This window comes from Microcebus murinus, chromosome 7, assembly GCF_040939455.1.
Source record: "Microcebus murinus isolate Inina chromosome 7, M.murinus_Inina_mat1.0, whole genome shotgun sequence".
Lineage (NCBI taxonomy): Eukaryota > Metazoa > Chordata > Mammalia > Primates > Cheirogaleidae > Microcebus > Microcebus murinus.
In genome coordinates, this window is record NC_134110.1 from 90,641,777 (window position 1) to 90,667,167 (window position 25,391).

Consider the following 25,391-nt stretch of genomic DNA (forward strand, 5'->3'; position numbering starts at 1 on the left):
GCTTTGCCTTCAAAGTGTTCCTCACCCCAAATCACCCTTGATTTCCCACATCCAGGTGCCTCTTCCCCAGCCACCAGAGACTACGAGAATTGCCGAGAAAAACACTCGTGGGAACAGCAGGGTGGGGCGAACCCTGTCTGGAGAGGACGCCGCCCGTTCGTTGCATTCTTCAGAAACTGGAGTTTTGCAAGAGTGTCCAAGAGCTGGTCAGTTGGGGGATTTAAATTACAATCTTACAAAAATCTGTTTTTGAAGCTTCCGTCTGAAGGGAGAAACTTTGGGGCAACTGTTGAACTTCTGGGATTTCAGATCCGTCAGCTCACGGCCTGGGTGGAGACAGGAGACCCTGGAGTGACCCAGGTCGCAGAGGACAGACAGAGACCAGGAGTCGGCCAGAGACAAGCAGCCTATTCACAAGCAGCGACTGAATGTCCCCACCAGGGCTCGAGACGTCTCCCACCTCTCCCCACCTCTCCAGCTCTCAAAGAGTTCCTGGGTTGTCGCTGGCCGGCTTAGCGGGTGTGTCCAGGACACGGGACACACTGTCCAGCTTGAAAAGGCTCTGCTGCGCCGTCACACTCAGCAGCTCCGACCCATGGAGACGTCTGAGCCTACAACCCTCATTGCCACGTGGAAGGAGGCACGAAAGCACAACCCACAGTACGTGGCACCTAACAAGAAGGACCAGACGACGGCACAGAAAACGCACACTGAGCAGTGGGGGAGAGGGAGGGTCCCCCAGGAGACCGAGCACCCGGAAAGGTAAAGACCGACGACGGTCCCCGTGCGGTTCACGCTGGAGAGCTTCCACGTGCCTCCTGCCGCACACCTGAGGCTGTGGCAGGGGTGCGGGTTTCCTGGGGCTGCCGTAGCAGGACAGCATAACCCGGGGCCTAAAACAACAGGAGTGTCTTCTCTCGCAGGCTGGAGCTTGGAAGTCTGAGACCAAGGAGCCTGCGAGGGTTGGTTCCTTCCTAAGCTCTGAGGAACAGTCTGTTCCCTGCCTTCCTCTTAGCTGCCACTGTCCCTAGCAGTCCTTGGCATAGCTCAGTGCCTGCCTCCATGGTCACACGGCATTGCCCTGTGTCTGCTGGCATTCCCCCCCGTGTCTGTCTTCCTGTGGCTTTCTCCTCTCTGTGCGTATCAGCCTCTGGGTCTCTTTGAAAGAGAACGCCAGTCATGGTGGATTGAGGGACCACCGTACTCTTGACTTACATCTTAATTGCATCTGCAAAGACTCTGCTTCAAATAAGGCCACATTCACAGGTACCAGAGGTGAGGACATACCTCTTTTAGGGACCCACAATTCAGTTCACAACAGGATTGTGACATTAGGCATATTTGAAGGTTATATTTAGGCCTATCCAGTGGTGTGCTGGGAAATGTTTAATAACCAGATTTCCAGAGGGGCAAGCCCCCGTGTGCAGTGCTCGCAGATTTCCCTGGTGTAACGGTTCCCTTCCAGGCCTATTTCAAGCTACCAGCATGACACCTGGCAGGCAAAAGTCCTGAAAATTTAACAAAGTATGGCTCTCTTATCCTGCTGCTAACTGGCTCCAGCATGCCATTGGGTTTATTGCATAAAAAATGTCACTGGCTAAAAGGAGTTATCTTATTATAGCTTTTTATGTATATTTGTATTATAGAAGCCAAGATACCCAACAACTTTTGATTATCTATATGTAAAATGACCAATTTGTATATAATTCATATCAAATCTTGCATCTGAGCATGCTTCCTGGCCAATCAGTTTTCTGGGCCTCCCTTTTCCTGAGACTCAATGAACCTTCTCCTCCCAGGCCTTGCAGACACCTGCCCCCACCCTCCATGTTCCTACCGCCACAGGTTCCCTGTCCTCCCTCTGACCACCTCAGGCCTGACAACTCACCCATATTCCCTGAGGTCACCCTGGCACCCAGCTCCCACTCTCTTCACCCCGATCCTGCCATCGGCCTGGGAGCCCCCTGCACCCACATGGCCGCTCCAGCCAGCACCCCCTCCCTTGTGGCTTTTCATACTCAGATCTGGAAATGGCCTTCCCCTCTCAGATCTCATGCTCTGGCCTTGCCCTCTTTGCCCACCATTGCCGCCTTGCCAGCTGAGTCCTTCATGGGTGACACACATGGGACTTATATATACCTCACTGACACTGTTGAGCTCCCCATGCCTGTCTGCTGGGTCCCTTTCTCCAACCCTTTCTCTGTCCAGCTAAGACTCTGGGATCACCCTTGTAACTACTCCCTTGTCAATACCCCTAACTCTTCCACCACCCCAGCTAACATGCAACCGTACGCCCATCTGCCGGTGTGGGAATGCTGGCACACAGACCCAGGGTCTCCCGTCCTGGGGGAGCTGCACCCAACATCCTCTGTAGGTCCAGTGGGAACTTTTACCCTTCTCTTCCACTCCTCAGTTCTCCCACTTCACTTCCAACCAAAAGACATTACCTCCTACATCACAGGAAAAATTAGAGAGAGTATTCTACTGTTAGCAAAGTATTTTCACGCACGGCCATTTGACCCACACAACTGGGACAGGTGCACAGGGAACGTGTTTTTGTTGTTGTTGTTGTTGTTGTTTTGAGACAGAGTCTCACTCTCTTGCCTGGGCTAGAGTACCATGGCATCAGCCCACCTCACAGCAACCTCAAACTCCTGGGCTCAAGCAATCCTTCGGCCTCCCCCTCCAGAGTAGCTGGGACTACGGGCATGTGCCACCATGCCCGGCTAATTTTTTCTATATATTTTTAATTGTCCAATTAATTTCTTTCTATTCTTAGTAGAGACGGGGGGTAGGGGAGTCTCGCTCTTGTTCAGGCTGGTTTCGAACTGCTGACCTCGAGCTATCCACCCGCCTTAGCCTCCCAGAGTGCTAGGATTATAGGCGTGAGCCACCATGCCCGGCCCATAGGGGAAGTGTTATTCCCATTTTAAGAGTCAAGAACTTGAAGCTGAGAGGGGTTTCCCATAAACGTCTGACAGTGTGACCAGAGGCTGGGCAGGAACTCGAGTCTGCCAGTTCTCAGAGTCCCAGGTCAAGCTGCAAAGTGAGCGAGTTGCTATGGGCACCGGTGAGGCCTTGGCAGCCAGGACAAGCTCCCATGTCTCTGGGGACCTTCCACATGCTTTATCACCTCTAGAGTGTGCTGTATTCTCAACGATGACGCTATTGCTCTCAAAGCACCTGAAGTTTATTTACCATTTATGTTAAAAAAAAAAATGGTAGAATGATCTTGAAAGTAAGAAGCTGTTTTGTTTTCCTTTCCTTCGAGAGTTGTTACCACCACCTATTGTGTTTCCTGGTGGAAGTGTGGGCCTGGTAGAGTGTTCTCAGAGTCCAGGGCTGAAACAGGGCGGTTTGCCCTCTCTCTGCTCCTGTCGCCTGGTTCGCAGCTCTGGCGACAATACCAGCCCTGAGACACAGGGAGCCAGGGCCGGCGTCCCATGGATGCCACATGCGTGTCCCGGGGCCTGCAGAGGAGTCACAGAGGACATCCAGCGGGTGGATCCAACCCTGCGGACTCATGGATGAGCTGATTTTCTGTAAACACATGACACGAGCCAAAGCCACTTCCGCTGGGAACTGGGGACCCAAGTGAGTCACTCGCTGCAATTCCAGACAGATGGGAATGTTCGCTCTTTCCCAGGCCTTCCAGGGAAGCACGTAGACCAGAGAGAATCCGCTTCTGTCGATAAAAAAATGGACTTCCCTACCCAGTTTCTCTTCCCATACCTGTCTGCGTGCTGCACCCACAGCTCTGTACACAGGGGCAGACGTGCTGACCTCCCGTGTGGTCTCTGGGACAGCTCGAGTGCCTCGCCACAAATGCCGCCTCCCAGCTGCCCTGCTCTCTGACCTGCGGCACTGGGTCACGCCAGGAGATCCACCAATCAGAACTGAGAGCTGAGATCCACGGGGCACACTGGGGCAGCACAGGACCCGGACCTGGGTGGCTTGGCGTCCAGCTGTGTGAACCTGGGAAAGGCACCGGCCTTCCTGAGTCTCGGGTTCCCCTCGGCACAGCGAGAGGGTTGGTGTGGCCGACACCAGGGCTGTATGGACTGCTGATGTCCTCGAGACGTAGGGACCCGGGGGCAACCAGAGAGGGCTGCAGGGAGCGGAGGACGGGGGAGTCCCCTTTACATGAGATTGATTTAGGAGCTTATGGTGAAGTTTACCACTGGACGACGTTTCCTTGCAGTGCTAGCGGCAAGGCAGCATGAGGAATGGCAAGACAGGCAAAGAGGAGCGTGCCTAACGCAGGGAGAGCCCGGGCCTGTCTCGGGGTGAATCAGCAGGCAGCACACACCTGCAGAATTATTGATTCATGCACATTTTAAGCTGGTTTTATGGGCAGATTTTGAGGAGGGGTGGAACAGGATTGGACTGGCCCATGGGGACATGTAAGGCAACCTGGGGCACTCTTGGTGGCTCTGAGGACCAGTGGTGTGAAAGGGAAGCCTCACAGTCCATGCCCATGGCAGACCGGTGGGGACCCCTCTGCCCCCCCTAAGCAGAAGGGAGTGGTGGGAAGACTGCAGGATGTCGTGAGCGTCAAACAATAGTATCCATGCGAAGCACAAGCTCGTAGTTTCACTAAGCGCCAGCAACAGTTAATGCCTTGTGAGTCACCTGGAAGGAAAGTGGAGCCCTCCTCGTAGCTCCCAGCTGCACTCGAGTCCCACATGTTCAGACACCTCAAGACAAGAACGAGCCTGTCCTGCCCCGCCGCTGCTCCTGAGCTTTGAGCAACGGCCAATGCCTCCAGCTCTCTTTCACCCCAGCTGGGAGCCCGGGGCTGGTGAGGACTGCGGCACTGACAGGGGGGCAGGGACACGCCTGTGCAGCGGCCCGGCTGAGTCATGCAGACCTGGGCTGCCGTCCTGGCTCTGCCGTTTACCAGCTGTGCTACCTTAGACAAGTTCCTTCCACTGTCAGAACCCCATTTCCCTCCTCTCTAAAATGTACAAACATTTGTCGAATAAATAGCTACTGAGCAAATGGAGATGAGACTACTTTCCACATGGAGTCTCTGTGACAGTTAAAGGAGGTAATTACTCAGCCTGCTGGCGACTCAGTAGTTGTGATGGTTAATTTTATGTGTCAGCGTGACTGGGCTGCGGGGTGCCCAGATGTTTGGTCAGACATTAGTCCAAGGGTGTATGTGAGGGCGCTTTGGAAGAGATAAACATCTGAGTCAGCAGATTGAGTAAAGCTGATTGTCCTCCCAGGGTGGGTGGCCCTCATCTAACCAGTTGAAGGGCTGCATAGAACAAAAAGACTGACCCTCTCCCAAATAAGAGGGAGTTTGCTCCTGCCTGACTGCCTGGAGCTGGGATGTTGCTTTCTTCCTGCCTCTAGGCTCGAACTCAAGCATTGGCCCTTGCTGGGTCTCAGGCCTGCAGGCTGTGTGGCTGGAGATCTTGGGACTTGTCAGCCTCTCCCAGCATTAGTTTTGTTATCTCACATCTAAGCAAGAAATGGTGCCTGTACGTAAAGCTGATTGAAATCATGTTGCTTAAGGGGTGGGGGAAATGCCGATAATGGCCTAAACGGCAATGACTATTCATGGGCTACTCAGAAGGTATACTTGATCTTCTAAAACCGGCATTCATAAAAGCACATGTGTGTACACACGTGTGTGTGTGTGATCAGCTGTGGCAATATTACTACATAAAACACTGAAAAGACATTTTTAGATTTGTATTGATAATTAACATCTGTATAGCTCTCTAAAATTTAAAAATTATATTATTATCATTCTTTTCTTTTTTTTTTAGACAGTCTCGCTTTGTTGCCCAGGCTAGAGTGAGTGCCGTGGCGTCAGCCTAGCTCACAGCAACCTCAAACTCCTGGGCTCAAGCAATCCTCCTGCCTCAGCTTCCCGAGTAGCTGGGACTACAGGCATGGGCCACCATGCCCAGCTAATTTTTTCTATGTATATTAGTTGGCCAATTAATTTATTTTTTTTTTATTTACAGTTGAGACAGGGTCTCGCTCTTGCTCAGGCTGGTTTCGAACTCCTGACCTCCAGCAATCCACCTGCCTTGGCCTCCCAGAGTGCTAGGATTACAGGCGTGAGCCACCGCAAAAAAATATATTATTTGTACAACGATTTTGTCGTTCCTTAGGTATGATGAAATCATTGAAATGCAAACCTGACTGCTAAACACAAGATGAAGAAAGAGCTCAATGGCTGCCTCCCTCCGCAGCTTGTAGGGGTGGTTGAGGGCTCCCGTGAGCACAGGCCCCAAGATTCCACGCACAAGGGAGGAGGGTTGCAAGCAGCCTCAGGAAGTCGGTAAAGGAAAGACATGCCGCAAAAGGACAGGGAGAAGAGTGAAGATCCCAGGAGGAGGGAAAGGAGGAAGTGGCGGAGGAGGAGACCTCCCACTTGGGCAGATGGGGTGTCCACTTGCCAGCATGAGGAGGGGGCACTGGTGGCAGGGGAGGGACAGAGCGAGTCCACCTTGACAGGTCGTTCTGGGGATGTGCTGCTTCCTGATGGCATGGGTGTGCCGTAAAGTGACGCATAAGGAAAGGAGAGATGTGGGCAGAAGAAACTGTATGTTCAGTTCCTTTAAAGTTCTAGGTAGTTCAAAGGACTTAGGTCTCCAGGTGGTTTTTAGCAGTTCTCGTACAGGTCATGACTTTGAAAGAGAAAGGAAGGTGCAGGAAGTGAAACATTGGCTCGAGGATGGTGTCAAAGAACGTGATAGCTTTTCTGGTGATGACTTTGACGACCAGACAGCAAACGCCCTGCAGGGGACCCCACCAAGCCTACTTTAGAAGAGGAGTCTCCTGCCAGCCAACTTCCAACTGAAATCTGAGTTGGGGAGGAGTAAAAAGGGTGCATCACAATTTATTCTATGAAGTACAATAAAGGATAAATTGATCAGCAGATCTCAGAAAAAAAATAACAAACGAATGAGATCCAGGCCCCATGTCAGCCAGAAGCATCTACCAAAAGGCAGAGTTGTGAGGAGCTCTGGACCTGCACCACTAGAATGTCCGTGTCTGGGAAGAAAGAGAAATCCTTCTCCCTCTGAGCTTAATTCTCACTAGCAAAGAACTAGCTGCTGGTTGGCAGTGGGGCTGTGATATTTTTAGTTTACAACACCCTCGGTGTGGTTGAATAAGTACAGGCCTTTAGAAAGTGCATTTCACAAATTTACAGAAAATATTGATTGATTTCTTGCTCAAAGAATATGGGTTGGATAAGGCAGATTGATGTCACAATCGCTACAAGAGCCGATGAATCCAGGGAGGAAGAGGAAGGATCCACGAAATTCATGTGACTGCAGAGGGGAGTTCTCTTACCTGGGATCTGACAAGAGATACGCATGGAAACTATGGAAAGAGAATGTGACCCAGGGCAAGACCGGTGAATGTTTTAAAGCAGTAAGTACACCAGGAGCTGAGGGACAAGGAAAGGACCGCAAGGAGACTTAAAACCAAGTTTGACCTATGTTCATCAATAAGGGACTTGTGAGATAATGTAGGTATGTCCTCTGCAGACATCAAAAAGAACAAAGCAGAAGTATATGAGTTTAAAATGGTGCAGCAACATACATTTGCATGATTAAAAATAAAAAGCAACGCATAGAAGAGTATGGAGAGTAATCTCATGGAAAACGAAAGTGGATCTGTATGTATGTATACAGACATAAGCATGTCTACGTACATACCAGAGAGAGTGCACAGTATATGCTCAGACACGATCGCGTGCATAGGAAATTTCTGGAGAGTATGTAAAATGTATCAAATTCCACAGAGGAGGAGAGCCGGGACCTGGGATGGGGGGAGAGTTGTTCTTTGTAATGTAACAATGTTGTACGGTTTAACTTTTCTTTTTTTTACTATGTACACATATGACTTTTCAATTAAAATCCTTTTTTTTTTTTTTTCATGAAACAGAGTGTGGGGCGGGCTCGCCGGGGCGGAGACGGGCCCTGCTCTGAGCAGCTGTGCCCAGTGGCACTTTGTGTCCCTCTCCACAGCCAGTCCCCTCCAGCCCATCTCTACCAGTCCTCCCCTTTCCAGGCTATCGGGCCTCCACACCACGTCCAGGCCTCTCTTTCAAAAATGCAGGTTTTCCTAAGCCAAGAAATCCTTGTTGCCTTGTATTTCCTACAGGATAAAATCCAGTCTCCTTAGTGGCCGTTAGCAGGAAGCAATGCCGCACCAGGGATGGTCTTATCCCTGTGCCCCGGCGGAAATCCTGGTGTCTCCCTTCCCTCACCCTCTCTGTTTGATCCATGCCTGATCCATGAGCCAGACCTAATCACTTCCGCCTTCTAGAGCCCTGCGGAGTCCACTGTCTCCCTCTGCTCCCCCATCACCACCCTAGACAATGTCATCTTCTCCATGGTTTGCCCCACCAGCCTCCTAACAGCCCTTGCACTGTCTTTCTCCACCTGTTCCCCATGCGCTACATTCCTGTAAAATGCAAATGTTACTGTATGGCTGCTGCCCTGCTTAGAATCCTTAAGCCTGCCCACTGGTCTTAAGCTAAAAATCCAACTCCTTAGCAGAGCCAGCAACCTCGGACTTGGCCCCTGCCTCTTTCTCCAGCACTGTCTCTTACCAATTTAATTCCTTCCTGTCCACTCAGACCAATTTCCACTCACTGCTGTACACTGCTCAGTTCCTCGAACACACCATTCTCATTCTCCTCCAGGTCTTGACTCATGCTGTTATTCTCTGCCTTAAAACATTCTTCTACTCCCTTCACCCTGGTTTTCCAGTAGGAGAAACTTGAACTGTTTTTAAACTGGGCAGTGATGGTCTTTAATCCATCCTTTAGAAAAGTGTTCAGGGTGCACCAACAGAGAGCAGAGGAATGAGGCTGGACAAATGAGTGATCTCGGGGGAGGAGAGGGAGGGCCTGGGGTGGCAGCAGGCAGAGGAAGGTGACACATTTGACAGAGAGTGGAGATGCGACCCTCTAGGCTCAAGTTCAAGTGCAGAGGAGAGAGTGAGCACAGGGAATCGGAAAAGACTGGAGATTCTCACCAGAGTAACTGGGAATATGGTGAGGTCATGGGCCAAGATGGGAATCACAGAGAAAGAGCAGGTTTAGAAGGAAAGAGAACAAATTAGATTTGGAACACATCGGCGTGAAGAAGTAGGCTCAGGAAGCCCGTGTGCATGATTCGATCAGACGCAGCCCGGGTTACTGGATGCAGAGCCTCTCACGGAAGCCACCCGGTAGGACGCATTTCCTTGTTCCTGGAGCCAGCATGTTTCCACGACGCCTGTTTCCCACAGCCCAGTGAAGCGATGTGACTTGCTGGCTTTGCACAAAGAATGAGTGTGAAAGCAAGGGGAGAGTGGACGCAAGGCTGGTGAGTGGGGTAGGCTAGTGCCAAAATTTTCGCTAGAAAATTGGGTTTCTCCCTACGTTTGCATCAGTCAGTCATATTCTGTTTCTCTTCCTTCAAGATTCCTCCCACGCCCTGAGGCTGCCCTGACCGGGTCACCTGAGCACTTCAGACACGACCTCACCTCCTTTGGGGCCCTTTGAAGTCCACAACAGCACATTTTCCACATAGTTACATAGTTCTTTCTTTGCTTTTGGATTCCTTGCAGGTGTACAACTTGTCTCCCTAACTAAATTCTTAACTCTTAAAGAGCCCGGTTTATGTCAAACATTTTATTTTGCTATTGCCAAATAGTGTCTGGTGCAGCCTTAGGCGTGTAGTAAGTTTTCAAAAAATACAGATTGGATTGAAACTGACACTGAATTCACTTAGGGTAGGAAGGAGAGTGGACGATAACCACGTGGAAGGGACAGTGTGCAGCAGGAGATAAGGCGTTGGTTAGGGGAGTCGGATAGTTATCAGTGTCTAACACGCAAAGAGGAACATATCTTCACATAAAAAGGGTTTTCCTGTCTTTCAATAATAATGACTTTGCACTCTAAATTTACTTGGAAGGAGGAGAATACTGGCATTTTAATTGCCAAGTAAGTTGTCTTCTCAACTATTAATAGCTAAAAGGTCTATTTTCCTGGGACCACCTTTATGTATAAACAATATTGAAATATTGTTGAAACAATATTGAACAATATTGGAATAAAATACAGAACTTGTCATTTACAGTTAATTATACTCAGTAGCACTAAACAGCACACAAACAGCAAGACTGAGGGTAAATCTTTCACTTCCTGTTCACTAGAATCCCATTTGTGTGACTATCATGTTCGGGCAACTTAAAAGAAGAGTATTCGTGACGCCCCTCAGGGCGTTTTCCCCAGGCAGAAGAGGTAGGACAGCCCCAAGTACTACAGTGGCCAGATTGTGTGTTTGTTATCTGGAGAAAGATGTCTCAGGGGAGATGAGTGGAGGGGACAGGAAGGTAGTTTTGTGTCATGAGGTGATGAGTCAAAGATTTCTCGGGCTGTCCTGCCCCCAGTGCCTGGCACTCTGCTGTCAACATCATGATTGAATATGGAGCCTCCACTAGGACACCCTTCACCCCATTTAGGACATTGGAATAATGGGACCTACCACTCGCAGGAGTAGGGGAAGAGTGGCTCAAAAGTGGACAGGGCCGGGCACGGCAGCTCACGCCTGTAATCCTAGCACTTTAGGAGGCCAAGGCAGGAGGATCACTTGAGGCCAGGAGTTTGAGATCAACCTGGGCAATATAGTGAGCCCCCATCTCTCCAAAACATTTAAAAAAATTAGCTGGGTGTGGTAGTGCCCACCTGTTTTCCTAGCTACTCTGGAGGCTGAGACAGGAGGATCACTTGAGCCCAGGAGTTGGAGGCTGCAATGAGCTATGGTCGGGCCACTGCCCTTCAGCCTGGGCAACAGAGCAAGACCCTGTCTCTGTTGCCCAGGCTGAGCAAAAAAAAGCAACAAGAAAGAAAAAGTGGCTGGGGTCTACTCTCTGGAGCAGCAGGAAGCACACCTCTGTGGAGCCGGGCACAGAGGAAGGGAGGCGGTACCACTGGGCTTGCTTCACAGTTCTGCCAAGGACTCTCTTTCTTCCCCCACGCATTTTAGAGCGCACCTTCCTCCTCCTGAGGCTCCCACCGGCACTGGGGTAAACAGCAGGAGAGCTCCTGCTGGGCCCTGGTGGCACCAACGCTGCCTGTTGGCTCTGGGTCACATTCCTTCCCAGACTTCACAGGCCTCGGGTTACAAAGGCCTGTTGCACAACTCTTAGGAGAGTGGGCATGGGGGCTGGGCTGCAAGAAAGGGCCGTGTCCCGTGTGTGTCAGAGTTCCAGTGTGGCCAGGTGCCAAGGCCCCTCAGGAGGTGGCAGTGAGAGTGACACTCTAATGTCTCAGGATCTCCGAAGACGTAGCTTGCACTTTTACTTTTTTTTTTTTTCCTCCCAAGGCTCTCAAATAAGACGCGTCAAGGCTGTATCTTCTCGGGTAATTTGAAGGAAAACATGTCAAGGGCTGACTTGGCATACCTGTGTTTCAGTTTACTGGAGAGATTGGACACTTCAAAACCACCATGAGGAATTCTGAAACTAAAGCACCTTTTATATTCCCTCCATCTTTCACTATGAGCTTTCTTCTGCAGTTCTATGCTGTGGTACGTGCAAAATTACTCAAAATATTACACAACTTTTAAAGTGAATATGGAAACTGAAAGATGTTACTACAGCGCTGCTTAAACCCTATGCCACGATGGAATGTTCTTTCTTGTTGGTAATCATTTCATAATTCTCTTTTATTAAAGACAATCTGCGTGGAAAACCAGAAACATATGGAAGATCCCTACGGGAAGTACACATTTCAGTTGGCTGAGAGACAATCTAATGGCCTAGAAAATATTCGTTAGACCTTTCCAAAGCCCGTGATGGAGCTGAGGACTATGAAAACTAGGTCTATATTTTTATTAAACAATTCGTCATTTCATTTCATTTTCTTTCAGAATTTGGACCTTTAATATTAATACATTTGCAATGAATTCAATTGGAAAAACTCAGAGTGCCCTCATCCAGGAGTGCCTGCGCTCAAACTTACAGATTCACTGGGGATGCAAGACATGTGCAGCAATACATAAAACAAACCCTGGATGAGCCCAAGGAGGCCCCTAAATTATCGAGATCATTCCAAATAAAATATTAATTATTAGGGTAAGTCAGGCTGGTTACCACAGATGGGTGTAGCCCCACACCTGCCAGATAAAATGTTTGCTTTTATGCACATTCACAGGGTGTACACACACACACACACACACACACACACACACACACACACACATGCTCATAAACAAAGTGTGATCTACCTAAATTGGAAACAGGGCCACAGGAAGACTGTATATTTATTATAAAGCAAAAAGCTGGTAAGTTGTATAAATGCTTTTTTTTTAATGGACTACTTCTAATCAGGCCTCCATTCCCAATATCCTGTCAATGTCTCTGGACTTATTTTCACTGCTATCTCAGCCTTTGGGATGGGGTCTTGGGTATCTTTTTTTGCCCTTGACTACAGTTTATTTTGTTTGGAGCTGCAGCAGCTAGGAGAACACCTGCAGTTACCAATAACCATATCCAGGTGAGCAAAGGAGATCTCCCCCTTGTAGAACATTCTAACTTAGAAATTAAAAGAGCTAGTTCAAATGTGAACTAATAAATTCATTCACCATGCATGGGGGGCAGAGAGTATCAGAGAGATCACCAGGCTGGGGATGGGAGGATTTGCACTTCAGTCCCAGCACTAACTAGCTGGATGCCCCTAGCCAAGGCACTTAACCTGTCTGTGCCGGTGTCTCCTTCTGGAACTGGAACTGTTGGAGTGGATGATCTCAGTTGCACCCAACTCTAAAATTCTGTGATACGTGACTAACGGTGGCAGTATGTGACTAATACAACGATCAGAGAATATTATAGTCAATAAATGCAAATGTAGATGAGTTAGGACATTCTGTGCTTTGCGGACACTATTTTAGCCTAAACTTAGTTTTCCATGACTATCAAATGAATGAAGTCTAAAAACTAGACCAATGAGATTTTAAGATTAAGGTCTGAAGAGGCTGGACCTAATCGATTTGTGACAGTCACAGTGACTTCTTTAGGTAGAAGTTGAATGTGTTCTATCAAGTTAATCAAGTGCAGGTACGTTCTGTTTAGCTGGATCTCTCAATATTTTGCATGCTTTGGGCTATTACTGCTTTCATGGAGTATGAGAGACTGGGCCTTACTGCTGTGACATATTTACTGATGATGTGCTGGTCAAAGAGCATTAAGACTGTCCTGTGGATAGAGATTCCCTCTCCTCCTCCTCTTGTCTACTGCCCTTGGGGTCCCCTGTGGGTAACTGACCTACCTGTCGGAACAGCGACTGCAGCTGCCACTAAACTGACCTTGCAGGGACACCTCGGTGTGCCTGCCCGGGGCCCTCCTGCGCTGACTCTGGGGTCGCAGTGTGCTGAGACCCAAGGGAGTCCAGATGGAGATGAGTCAGGCCTGGCACCCACCCCACCCTCCACCCTGCTGGTAAACAGAGCGGCTCTTTGCCGTCACTCGGAGCCTCTCAGGGCCCCAGGACTCCAGGAAGAAACAAATACTGCAGAAGCCAAAACCCCAAGGCAAGGTAAAGAAAACAGAACTGTCCGCATCACCAGCAGCGATTGTACTGGCGACAGTTCCCTGGAAGTGGGGGGCGGGGGGGGGGGCGGCTGTAGGTGGCTCCAGCTGAACCGTTTCACTTACTTCTCAACCAGAAGGCCCTTCGCTTTCTCTGTTTACAGGAGGTGGCCTTTTGCCCTTTAAGCCTTGAAATTTCAAAACTCGCCTTTAGAGTCAATCTCAGTTGCTACAACCCATAATACATGTCTCCCTCCTCTTTTTATTACTTTGTAGTTTTTTGGTACTAGTTTCTATTAAAATACTTCTTATTAACTTCCTGTTAACTTATTTTTGTTTACTCTTCCCTGTCATTCTGGGGAGAAGCTATTGAAAGAAAAAACATCTAGACAGAAAAATAGCCCCAGGAGACGCGTGTGGACCACAGCCTTGGAAATGTCCTCTTGGCCCAGCTTCGCGATAAGAAGCCTGGCTGGTGGCAGGATGTGCCCAGCTCTGGGCTGTTCATGTGGAACTTCACATGACCCCAATGTAGCTGGGATGCAGTCTCTGCGCCTAGACTGCTCCTCCTAAGTCTAGAGACACACTCCACTTGGGGACCTCTCCTCCTTCTCCTTCAGGTACCAGCAAGTCTGTTCCGAGCCTAGCAAATGGCACGTACCTGAGCCGGAGGCATGGCTGGCTGATCCTGTCAAGCTCCTTCAGGTAGCGTCCCACCTCTACTACTTCACAAACTGAACTTCCTGCCGCTTCTCCTTCTGGGGAGCTGAGGTCACACCTGGGGGGCATATTGTGATGTCACAGAGTGGAATTCTCACTCCTCCCCCTGGCCCCCCGGAAACCCTCCTGGACAGCACTTCCTCTCCTGCCCAGGGCAGGAGCCGGCAAAGACAACTCCCTCACTCCCCACCCCTACCCCGTTTCCATTTTCTCAGCCACTCAGAACCTTGTCAGGGATCACAAGGAAGAATGCCCCGGCAGGTCATACGGCAGCCCACAGAATCATGGGTTCTTACTGTGGGGAGAGACCTAGGAGACCGTCCACTGATTAGACGCTTGTCCAACTTTCTTATTTTACAGATGAGGAAACTGAGGCCTTGCAGGGGAAGTAGCAGACCTAACCCTAGAGCCCAGGTGCCCTCCCTGTGAGCTCCCCGCTGCTTTGGCCACACTCATACACACCCTGCTCTGCTTTCTGGATTTTGTAGACATTATGGTTTTCTGGTAGGCAGATCATTGGGCGATTTTTACCTGAATCCACCTGCAACAAGAGACCAACTCTTAGATAGTGTTTATGATGGGAAGAGAACAGAGTCTCAGCGAAAATGATTAGTTTTTCTGACAACCTATATAGGTACCAGAGTAGCTGGCCCTGGTCCTAGCCCGGACTCAGAAGTCCCGACCCGCCAGCAGACCAGCTCTAGATGAGCAAGTGATACGACTTCTGTGTAACCTGTGTTCTCACTGAGATCTGATGAGCAGTAGCAACAAAGCTTGAATCAAAGTCCAGAATTAGCACTGACTGCAAGGCTAGACCAGGTTCTGGTGTTGTCCAGGAGGGGCCGGGGAGCCACAATCTGTAAAGAGATAGATTCTCACTGGAATTTAGTTCTTTTTTCTTTTATACCCTTCACTTTTTCTATACACTAACCCCATATGGCACTAAAAATTATCTGCATTGCATGAGACGACTTGTATCTGTGAAGTTGGAGAATCGTGCCTTCAGAGTCTCTCAAGAGGAGAACATACCTTGCACTTTTATAATACCAACAACTAACATTTTATATCGTGCTTCAGCATTTACAAGCTATTTTCACATATATCACTTCATTTAATCTTCACAACTTGGTGAGGTAAACAGAGTTATTTTTAGCATAAAAATAATGGATGAGAAAATTACAGCGTAGAGAGGTTGTGACTTGCGCAAGATCACAAAGCTAATTAAGTGGAAAGGCTAACATTAGCTACAAACCAGGTCTTACAGCCAAGCATTTTCCCCACTGCAGGGTTTCCCTGTGGGGCTGGGGGTGGGGGGAGGATTGTCATTTGGTCCCAGAACACACTTGAAGACATCAAGCATTAAGCAACCCTTTGAGTAACAAAGAAGAAATTATTCCCATGGGTCATTAATACTGCTTTACTAACCTCCTAAATGGCTTCATAAAAACTTATAGAAATGGTTAATGAACACTAATTTCAAACTTTAAAATAATTATTGCCCTTTCACTCAACAATGCCACATCTGTGAATTCTCCTAAGGGAACTGTCATGGATATGAGCGATATTTGGCTACAAGAGGTTCCGTAAAGCATTGTCTACAATAGAAAACAAACTGAAAGGTCAACATTAGAGAAGTGGTAAAATGAATTATGCTGGACTCATGACAATAATGTAGGTCAGTTTCCCAAATGCTGATCATTCACATGCCGTCTTCAGAATATTGCGATCTTCCCCCATATTTACTTAACATTTTCCTTTAACTCACACATTTTACTCAAATAAAAGTATCTAAAGGTAATTTTGTATCCTTACCATAAGTGGAAATACAGTATTACTTACCTTAAGTGTCAGATAACGATAAAAACAAACATAGTGAAAGCAAAGTGATGTTATTAATGCATGAATTTGGTCCTGATACCTCGCTGATTATCAGGATTGATTGATTTAATGAAATCACAATTTGTACCCTTTATTTCCATCACAAACTCCATCTTTCTGCATTAAAAAGCTCTTTTTTTCATCCCTGATCTATAACAGGCTCCATGGGGAAAAGACATGAAGTGTGTGTCTGATTGCAAATCACAGTTTGGAATATTAACACATACATTGCTTATTAAATCAATAATTCCCAAAACTTGTGTCAATGGAAAAAAGCCAAGTCTGCAAAATAATTTTAAAGAGATTTATTCTGAGCCAAATTTGAGGCCCATGACCGGGAGCCACTGCCAAGAGGCCTTGGGCAAGTGGACTCGCTGTGGCTGGGTTACAGTTTGGTTTTTATACAGTTTAGAGACAAGGGTTATGGGTAAAGCCATCAATCAATGTGTGGGAGGTATACATTGGTTTGGCCCAAAAAGGAGGGCCATCTCAAAGGGGGGGGGTCTTACAAGTTATAGGTGGGTTTAAAGATTCTTTAGATTGTAATTGGCTAAAGACATGAAGCTTTGTCTAAAGAGGTGGAATGTTTTAACATAAACTGTTTACCAGAGATAAGCCACCATTTGTTGCAAATTGAGGGCCTGCAGGTTTGTCGTGCATACCCTTAGGCCTGTTAATGGGTTACAAAGGAAGTCTCTAAGAAGGGAGGGGGGCATGATAAGGCCTGTCTGACCTCCCTCCTCCTGGCAGGCAACTTTGCCCTTGAATATTCCTCTGGCCACGAGGGGGTCCATTCTGTCAGCCGGTAGGGGTTGAGCATTTTAGTTCACACTTGCTTTACAGATCACCCTGCTTAGACCAGGGTATTCCCATGGCAGGATGTACAGGATAAAACCCCGTTTTCCTGAATTGGTCTTCCTCCAGCTCTCATCTTAGGGGGAAAACATTAGACCCTCACCTGTGTTTTGTCTTGGATGAGTACGTACTAACACTTTACATTCGGTGGGAGCGTTGTTTATGCTGTTTCCCTTTAGCTGTTTCCCGTAACGAAATGCAGCGCCTGCCGCAGAAATGCACGAAGCCTCATGCCAAGAGAGGACAGAGGCTCCAGGTCCCTGCAGCAGTGATAAGACAAGTCTACATACCCTTTCATAAACAGACATTCTTCAGGCTAAATGAAACTTATAGGTATTTGTAAGTCAGAGTTCAAAGGTTTTTGCTCAGTGATGGAGGAGGATTTTGTAGGGGAAAACATATTAATTTGTTAACACTTAAATTCCACTTTAAGCCACAATTTCTTAAATTGTGGTCTATAGACTCCGTCATGAGAATCACCTAGTTCATTAACAAAAATGTATATACACACACACATGCACTTACACACACACACACACACACATATATATATATATATCTGCAGATTCCCATACAGCTCCCTGGATTTGCAGCCTCCCAATCTCTGGGGCTGAGTGGGGGATGCACTTGTAGTCCAGCCCCCCAGGGCTTCTGATGCAAATACCTGAGAACAATGCTCTAAGGCCAGAGGCTCCCAAATTTCCTTGTTAAAACACAAATTGACACCCCATCCATCAAATTTCTGGTTCTGCAGGTGTGGTGTGGAGGGAAGCCCAACCTTGACATTTTAAACAAATCCCTAGGGCTGACGATTGAGAACACACTTTGAGAACTTTTGCACTTGACTCAAGAAACTGGGGAGATTCTAAAGGGATTTCTACAGGCCTAGAAAATGCAGTTTGGGAACTTGAGTCTTTGCCTACTAAATACTCAGAAAATAATTTGTAGATGAAGGAATTTTGTTCTTATTTTGCATTTGACCTTTGTTTTTTAATTAGGGTATTTTCCTACAAATAATTTTATTTTCCCACTAAAATGCTTGTAGTCCATGTCCATCTGTCCAGAATTCTCCAAGGTTAAGCAGAATCACTCTTCCTTATTTTGTTCCTTTTAAAAATCTTAATGAATGAATGTAATTGATGTCTGACTTTCCAGATACCTGCATTTATATGATTTTAATGACCCACTGAACACTAGTATCAGCATAACCACAGGTACCAGAGCTAAACCTACAAAATAGGTAAGGGATACGAACAGAACATGTGCTAGAGATTTCAACTGAGCCTTAGTGACTCTGAAGCTGGACTCTCCTTTAAAGGATGTTATGAGAATTCAACATAATCCCAAAAAAGTACATCTAATTCCAGGTTTTTTTCTAAACCAAACTACTAATGCTTAAGAGAAATGGAAGCATTGCCTATAGAATCAGAAAAATCTTTTGAATCAGAGAGATATTGCTAATGTTTGCAACAATGAAACCTATTTTGTATACTCACAAAATCATAATATTTTCTTAAAACAAAGGTATTACTCTATACCCCAACAGAATTCATTTTTAAGTAGTGCTAACGACATTATTAGAAGAAAATGTCAGCCAAGCTGTAATAAAACTTTTCCAGGCCAATAAAAATGTTTTGAGCTGAATGCTTTAAAATTATTGGCTTTGAAAGGTTAAAATAATAAGTGATCACAGATCTGAGAAGTACAATGCTCAAGTCTGTCAACAGAAAAGAAGACAAACACTGTAAAATAATTTAAGGAGGTTTATTCTGAGCCAAATTCGAGGTCCATGGCCCAGAGCCACACCCAAGAAGCCTTGAGCAGTGGACTCGCTGTGGCTGGGTTATAGTTTGGTTTTATACATTTAGGGGAGACAGGGATTACAGGTAGAGTCATAAATCAATACATGGAAGGCATACACTGGTTTGGCCCCAAAAGGTGGGACATCTCAAAGTGGGTGTTAAAGTCATAGGTGGGTTTAGGGATTCTTTAGTTGACAACTGGCTGAGTTTGGCTTTGTCCAAAAAACTGAGAATCAGTGGAAAGGAATTCTTGAGTTAAGATAAGGGTCTTCTATCTTTTATGTGATGCTGTACCAGAATCAGTTCAGAAAGTAAACCACATCACAAAAACCTATTTACTGAGATTTTATCATTTATAGGTGTGACTCACAAAGGAATTCTTGGCCAAAGAAAAAGATCAGAATTCAGTCCTCAGTTCAGTAGCAGAGACATTTTATGCTGTGTCCTAAGTAAAGTATAGGGGACATACATCTTGGTTTAGATCCTGTAAGGTGATGGCTATAGGACCAGTGCCTGCCTTGTCACAGGGCTCTTCTCTGCAGAGCAGAAAGTTATATATAGAACCAAGAACCCAAACATTTTAGGAACTAAAAAAAAAATTATATTTGGTTTTGTAATACATTTGTGATTTCATTCAGACATGACTGCCTGGTATTTGGGAAATGCTTTAAATCAAACAAAAGACACACGGGTGACCTACATTCCCAGTGACTGGAGATAATATTGGTCCAACTTTCTCACTAAGCCACCTTCTCAGAATACTTTTTTATTTCTTCAATCTATGATAGTAATTCTCCTCTTCTCTTTTTTTTTTTTTACCCCAAATAGTTATCACAGTTGAAGAAACTCATAACACCATGCAGACTGCTCCACAGTTGAAGAAACTTCTAACACTGTGCAGACCACCCCAACCACACATGGTCTTTGCTATGGTCTGAATGTTCTCCAAAACTCATGTGTCGACACATAATCCCCATGTAGTGGCATTAAGAGGTGGGGCCTTTGGGGAAGTGATTAAGTCACTCATGCATGGATCGGTGCCTTCTAAAAGGCCTGGAGGGAACTGCCTTAGTCCTTTTAGTTGTGCTGCTTTCCTGCCATGTGAAGACACAGCATTTGACTCCTTAAGAGGGTGCAGCAGCAAGGCACCAACACCAAACCTGCCACAGCCTTGATCTTGGACTTTCCAGCCCCCAGAACTGCGGTAAATACACTTCTATTATTTGTAAATTACCCAGTCCATGGTACTTTGTTACAGCAGCACAATGGCCCAACACAGTCTCCAACCTCAATTATGCCCGCAACACAAGGCAGCTCTCCCTTTACCCACTGAATACTCGTCGTAAACCTTCTCCAGTCTCCTGAAGCCTCTCCTTTTCTCGTGTCCCTTTCAAGCTCAGCAATGAGCCTTATCTCCTTTGCAAAGAACTCAGAAGCCTTTAAATATTCTTTCTTCCAACTCCAATCCCACAGCACTCTGAACACATCCACCTCTGTGCTTACTCTTAACTCCTTCCTGCAGCTCAGGGGAAGGGAATCTCTCCTTCAGACCAAGGCTAAGACCTCCCTGTGTGCCCTGAGGCCCATTTGATATTGCTATTAATACTTTTGGGAACTTGCTACTTTATCCCTTTTAGCTAATTTCTGCCATGGTTTCTATCTCTATTGGCTCTCCCTTCTCAGCATAAAAACATTCTCAGGTCTCTTCTACTTACAAAAACACAAAACCCCCCTTAATCCCAGACCCCTCTCCCCAACACAGCTACTTTCAGTTCATTCTTCTTGTCCAAGCCCAGCTAATGGAAAGAATAATCTACTACATTTCCGTTCAAGCCACAGTACTAATGTCCAAAGCAAGACAAGGAGGACCCAGTAGTACACAGGCTTGATAATAATTTCATCCTTAATGATTTCCCTTCATGACATCCCTACCAAATTCTCGCAGGACTTCCTTCAAGCTACAGCTGGAAGACAGACTACCCTGCATCCTTGACTTATAGACTGTTGGCAGTATTTTAATGTCATTTTTCTCATTACAATGATGTTGCCAGGACATCTGGGGATGAAGCGTGTGCAGTTCAGGGTCAGATAGACTCAGGGCTCCTCCCAGTTACCCCCCAGCTGCGTTTCAGGCTCACCTTGGTATTGGGATCACAAAGAAATGAGCATTTGGAAGTTTCCCCCTCCTCAGGAAATCTCGGTGTCATCTACACATTCCCTTGAGACCAGTGACCTCACAATTTTTTATTTCCACTAAACTACCTCTGATCATCCTCCCATTCACTTTTAAATGGATTCCACTCTAGATCCCTCCTCTGCTTAAGAAATCAAAAGGAATCTACCTCTATAGTGACCCAATCTTTTTTCTGAGCTGTTTGGGTTGAATTAACCCAGGTGTATTTCCACAACTACTTGATTATACGAGGAAATTGGTTAGGGAGACACCTAAAGGCTAGTAACGGCTTTTCAGGAAAAGAAAAGAGGGAAAGACTCCATGTAAATCAAGGCATCAGTTGAACATATGTTCCAATGGAAGAGACACTTAAATGTGGAAAAGGGGGCTGCTTTTTGGAATGTAAGTAATACAGTATAGACACGGCAACAGAGATGGCTACATAATGATGCCTGCTGAAAAAAACTATCCCACCGAGCAGGGAGATGAAAACCACACACAATTCAAATGCAAACCAAGTGTTAAAAGCGGTGTTGTTAAAAATACCATTTCTGGAGTTAAATCCTAAGTTCAAATCCTTACCCAATGTTGTCATCTATAAAGCGGACACAAGGATACCTCCTTTGCAGGAGTGCTGCGAAGAAGAAATGAGACACTGGATGCAGAGTTTAGCATGGTTGAAGCACAGTGGAAATTTTCAATGATAAGTCAATGTGACTTTTACCATTATTAGCTTTATTATATTACAGAGAGATAAAACAGATACTCTATGGATTTAAAGACAGAAGAGATCATATTTGCTCGGGAGACTCAAAAAAGATTTCATTTAGTAGATGGCCTTTGTGACTAGCCTTTAGGGCGAGGCAGAGGACCACAGCTCTCTGCCATGGTGGCATAGCAACCCTGACTCTGCCAGTGTGACCAGCAAGAGGGGTATGGACAGAGATAAAACATTGCACATGTTAAAATTTACAATACTTACTTATGATTATACCTGGTGAATTCATTTATTCAATAGATTCCTATTTATACCTTGGGTTTGAAACTGGCAATACTTGTTGAGCTGCTATAATGTTCATAAAATAGTCAAAAAAGCAAATAAAGGATACTTTGAATAAGTGCTATTATGAAATAATTTCAAAAGCACATACTGGTTATTAATGACAGGCACTGTATTATGTACTTCTTGGCTTGTCATCTTGTCTCTGGAGTACACGTTGTAGAGGAAGAAAAGTGGGTAATTACATTTCACATGAACATCAATTGAGTGTTCCTTCCTGTAGATTTGTAAAGTGAAATTGTGGCAAGATTGTCCCCAGTTAATGCCAGGAAAAACTGAAAAATAAATGTCTTTTAAAAAAATGTCTCTTAGATAAACCAGTAAAAATCTGTTAATGTGGTTTGCAGTCATTGAACACACATCGATTCCACTAAAACAGACTCTATGCATACATCCGAATTATTTTGTTATGCTGGTATTTTGTTGTAGCAAACATTGCTTAGCATGAACTTAAATATCTAGTTTATATCAGAGTGAAATAAATATCAGTATTATTATTAATTAAGCCACTCTTGGCAGACTCAAATACTTTTGTTATAAAAAGGGTTAAAATTCTATCTATATTCGTCTTAACAGGTATAAACTTATAGTTCAAAAAATGAACAAGCAAAGCTTGTTCTATAAATATAGAAGTTAATTTCTGTCTCAGATGTCTGTTTTAACAATTGCCTTCAAGATATTTATCAGAGAAACACAGTTGAGAATGTGTCTTTTTTTGTGTGTGAAACAGAGTCATGCTCTGTCACCAAGGCTAGAGTGGAGTGGTATTATCATAGCTCATTGTAACCTCAAACTCCTGGGCTCAAGCAATCCTCCTGCCTCAGCCTCCAGAGTAGTTGGGACTATAGGCATGGGCCACCATGCCCAGCTAATTTTTCTATTTTTTAAGTACAGACAGGGTCTCACTCATGCTCATGCTGGTCTCGAACTTCTGAGTTCAAGCAATCCCCCTGCCTGGGCTTCCCAGAGTGCTAGGACTACAGGCACAAGCCACCACATCCAGCCAAGAGTATGTCTTTAAGACTTATGTATTCTGCATAAAAATGATCTAACATAGATCATTCTAAAATATTAAAATGTTCTAATGTTCATTGGCATTCTATATCTTAATCTAAGATGTCTCTTTATTATAGGACTTTGTCTGGGACTATAATTATTGCCTGGGTTTTAATAGTATCACTAATTATTAAGTTTTGATATAAAACTCTTCATAAAGAATTTTTATTGGACTCTAGTCATTTGAAAACATTTCTAGTATCTCTCACAGGTGTGATGTTTGGAGTAACCTAACCTGATTTTGGAGGCAGAGCTAATCATTATCCAAAGAGGCCCTTCAACTTTCTCCCCCACTTATTCCCTCACTTTCAAATCCTATATAGAGCCATTCCTCAGTTCCCTTTGTCAGCCGTATTAATTAATCAGCTTTAGCTGTGATAATGCCATGTAACAAAAATACTCCGTGGTTTGCTGTACCAAAACATTTCCATCTTGCCCACGGGTTGGGTGTTCAGCTGCAGCAGCCCTACTCTGTGCTGTGGATGAGGTTCAGGCCTGGTCCATGAGGCTCTCATGCTGGGACTTAGGCTGAAGGAACAGGGGCTACAGGGGGCAAGCTCTTCTTAATGCTAGAGTGGGAAGGAACACAAAAGGCTGAGAGGTCAAGACAAATAGTGCAACACATCCAATGCCTCTGGTCACCTTCATTGGCCAAATCAGCTCACGTGACCAGCCCCAACAACAGTGGAGAGACTAAGAGACTCTTAATAGGGGTGAGGAAAGGGAGACAGAAGTGAGATTTGCCGACTAGCACCCCTACTCAGCAGACAAAAGTGGAACAGAGAGAAGTTAACAGAAATAAACAGCTCGCTCCAAAAGGGGAAGTAGTCACCAGTCTGCGGCACTTGTGAAATCCCATCGGGCACACGTTCCACTGGACGGGCCCCCTGGGTAGTGGAGCAGGCCTCAGAGCCCACATGCCCCTCCAGGCCTGCTCTCCACCCTAGTGCAACTCCACACACAAAGCCCAAACCCCCCAAAAGGGGAAACGACCACTGACAGAAGTGAATTAAACTGCCAAACACATAGCCTCTGCTCCACGAATTGTGAAACTTAAGTCCTGCACCCACTTAAACCTTTGTCTCTGTGGTACCAGGAAGCAAGTAAAGAAAGAGCTACTGCAACGTGAGTGGTGTAGTACAAAATAAGTCAATCAATCAATTCAGAAAATTTGAAATAATTCTGTTTATTAGCGTTAAAAGAACTAGAAGGAAACAATTCCTGCCTGAGATATAAGGAGACGAGATACCTTCTTCAGACTCTCTGATAGCCTTTTAGGAGGTGGAGAACAGTGTTCATTATTCCCTCCACTTCCTGTGTTGCAGATGAGAAGGGACTGGAGCAAAGTCACACAGAGTCTGGCACCGTCAGGAATAAGCCATAACACCATGTTTACTCTAAACAGATCTCTCTTCCCTGGACAAAATGACTGTTCTCTTCTGAAACTGTTTTAATCAAGGCTTTTTTGTTTTCGAGTAGCATAAACTCACATCAAACTCACTCAAGCAAAATCGAGTGGCTGTGGTAAGGATTAGGGGTGTCTCATCAAACCCAAGGTCAAGAAAGTGGGCCTTGAGAGTGACTGGAATGAGAGATTGGCTGCCGCAGTAAAAACCGAAGACAAATCTGTGCAGTACGTGTTGGTATCGATGCTTTCGTGTAATTATTAATGCCACTTGCCCAAGGGACCAGTACTGGACTTGTCAAATGCCAGCTGTGTCTATTGTCTCTTTCACACTGAAACTGAGCACCCCACCCCTTTCTACACAGAGAACGAGTGTGGAACTCTTGTGACACATGGCAGCTGCAGGTGGAACCAGATGTGGGCACATGACCCGAAGGCAGCTTGTCCATTGCTGGCCAGAAACCTGTGAGGTGGGCCAGTGTAAAGGTCTCACCCAAAGGTAGATGGCAGTTGGCCAAGCCAATTACTATAGTTTAGGTTACTTTGGATTTGGCGATGCAGAAGGACGAGCCAGTGAATGGTCAAGGTAAACGGAGCCAACTTACAGAAAGACATACGAGCCGTCGCTAAGAGGCCGTGCTGGCTCTGAGAGCTGGGGTAGTCAGCAGACGGTCCCCGCAGGTGCCTTCCCCAGTCCTGGCCTACAGGTGCCTGTGTGAGTCTGCCAGGGCTGCTGTGACCAAGTACCACAGACTGTTCTGGAAGGTGGAAGTCTGAAAGCAAAGTGTCAGCAGGATTGATTTCTTCTGAGGCCGCTCTCCCTGGCCTCCCTTCTGAGGCCACCTTCTCCCTGTGCCTTCAAGTGGTCTTCTTTCTGTACATGCCTGT

At 46.2% G+C, this 25,391-nt stretch overlaps 1 protein-coding gene across 1 annotated transcript in view; it reads right to left on the reverse strand.

Annotated features, from left to right (window-relative positions):
- DNAJC5B (DnaJ heat shock protein family (Hsp40) member C5 beta) overlaps positions 1-14,337 on the reverse strand; it is a 73,060-nt gene extending 58,723 nt beyond the window's left edge. Inside the window, exon 1 of the mRNA XM_012737190.2 lies at positions 14,216-14,337. The gene's annotated coding sequence lies outside the window, so the exon portion shown is untranslated. The remainder of the gene's footprint in view (positions 1-14,215) is intronic.
- Positions 14,338-25,391: the final 11,054 nt, after the last annotated feature.